The sequence below is a fragment of the Echiichthys vipera genome, assembly GCF_963691815.1.
Source record: "Echiichthys vipera genome assembly, chromosome: 3".
NCBI classification, from domain to species: Eukaryota; Metazoa; Chordata; class Actinopteri; order Perciformes; family Trachinidae; genus Echiichthys; species Echiichthys vipera.
This window is the reverse complement of record NC_139828.1, coordinates 24,560,017-24,562,689: the sequence shown is the minus strand read 5'-3', so window position 1 is coordinate 24,562,689 and position 2,673 is coordinate 24,560,017.

Sequence of the window (2,673 nt, the reverse complement as noted above, 5' to 3'; positions counted from 1 at the left end):
TGACGGTTGAGTGCGCAGGGCTGAGGCGGGCTGACTGGAGCCGGAGCTGGAGCCAAAGGGCCCGCTGCTGTACGATAACACACACACACATGCACGGGGAGAGCTTCATTACCTGGACTGGACAGTCACATGCAAGTACCTATGATGTACTGTTATTTAATAGTTTATTTTAGTTAATACGGTGAAACTAAATTATTTCACATTAATCTGAACCATTATAGAAAGTCAGAATTCAAAAGTAGTCCGTTTTAGCTCTTTTTTCCCCTTATTTAGAGATGTTATTTCCTATATATTTAAAAACACATCGGGCTACTATGGGATGTGAGATTGGCTCTAATACCGAGCAGTGAGTACTCTTCAAAAGTGCTGCTTTTTCTTTGTAGAGGCTGTTTATAACATAGAATAAAATGTGTATGATTTAAAAAAGAATTCTTTACAGAAGAAATATGGTCAATGTATGCCATCTCCTTTCAAATTCCATTTTGGGCATATGTAATGTTATTATAGATTCATAATGCTGCCTGGTGTTATGGTTATCCTACCGTTTAATATACAGACAGGTCGGTCCTATGATGAGCCTGTCGATTCATGCACAAACTGTTGTGTGTTTTTAATTCATTTGTTTTGGTTGTTGCTGCTGTTTCAGTGGGAACATGAATGAATGAAGAATAGTGACATAATGTGTTTTGTTCTCCTGTCTGCTCTTTGGACAACTGTCATCAGACTGTTTTTGCGCTTCCCCCATCTCCGGCGTGGTACTCATCACCATGGCAACAGGCAAAGTAGCAGAAGCTGCAGTACCATTTTTGACCACGTGGATGGAGTCAATGGGTGGATGGCGCTGTTTCGATATTTAGGCGAGGGAGAGGGAAAAAGATGAATTGGGAATGGAAAAAAGTGTCTCCCCTTATTATTTATAAGAAAGCACATAATCTGTACTGCGTCCATTTATTCTCCCCATAGTGAAGAGGCAGGGCCAGAGGATAGTGTTCAGGTGCTTTGCTTCTGTATTCAGTGGTGGTGTTAAATTATGTGCATGCGTTCAGTGCTTCTCATTCAACCCTTTCTTGCAAACTAGTCATGTCCCCCTTAAAATGTAGATTTGTTTTGTCAAGTGGTAATTTTGGGGCAGCAAAAAAAAAATATAAAGAATCACTTATTTATTTCTGGAAGTAATAACTCTAAAATAAAAATACCTGCAATGGTTCATCATATCATATCATATCATATCATATTCACACACTCAAGGATGCCAAAGGGGCAAAATGGGCAGAAATATGTTTTTATTACATTAGTTGTTGTGACACAAAAACAATCTCACGCTTGTTCTCAAGTAATATAAGTCCCGTTGCATGCTCACAGTAAACTGTTTGGAAGTTAGCCTGGCATTACTGATTCATCTCCAACGTGAAGTGTTGCAGTGGTGTTTTATGTTACTGACTTGGCCTGTGGACGTGGTGTTTTACGCTGTAGCTTTAAATCTGAAGGCTCTTAAACTAATTGAACTTTACAGTGAAAACACTTCTATTTATTGTTGTTTGTGGTGAAATATTATAGCTGGAAATGCAGGCACTCAATCTTGATGAGGACACTGAAACAGCCAAAAATGTTGTAAACTGTTCTCATGTGGTGTGTGGTTTACTGTGGTGCAGCTGAACTCCTGCCATGTTGCACTAATACTGAGTTACACACAGAATACAAAAAATCAACTCTGTTAAACCTTTCTGTAGCAGTTTACAAGCAAAATGTATTTGTCTGATCTGTAGAGAAATCTCACTACCGCAGCATGAACTGTACTAATCCCCTTTGAGGGCCATGCTTGAATGTGATCCATAATGTAAAAGCATAATGAAAACATTTTTAGTCCAACTGTAAAAGTGTTTCTGTATATACATTTACATCTGTCTGTCTTGTCTTGTGAAACTGCCTTGTGAATTTTTAGATACGCTGATGATGACATCTACTGCTGATTGCGGTAATTACATACCTGGGGTAGAAAATAACATAACATCTAGTCTAGCAAATATTAATTTTGCAGGAAGAAAGTAAAAAAAAAGTTTATTATAAATCTATGAAAGGTTGTGTTTGAGTGATTTTATGAAAAGGAATCTTACTTTTATTCTTTTTATAAAAAATAAAAAGATGTGGTCAGTAAATTAGGCTTGTCATTTAAATCTCTCATGAACGAACATGAGAAATTCAAATATTCCTAATATGGCATCATGGCATGCATTTATGGCTTTGCTTGTTCAGTGTGTTATGGATTCTTTACTTTATGCGCATTATTATGAAGGACACACTAAAGTGGTGCATTTATCGGGCTTAATTATGATCATTTAAAAATGTGCTTGAAAAATATTTTCTATATTTTCTCTAAATATAACATTATATGGGAAATAAATGATTTTATTCCGGTGGAAATATTCCTGATGTGTGTTCACCTTCACTGTACAATATGCAGGCATGTTTCTGGTTGTGTATGCATTAGTTCACTCAGACGGACAAACAGTACAGTACCTGTTTCACACTCTTTTTTGAAATGTGGACAACTACACTCGACTACTTTGCAGCAGTTTTAATGCAAATGACACATAAAACAGAAAATAGAATCTGGACAAATGAATATTATTTTATTCATATTCTTTGTGTACATTCAGACATCACTATACAGCA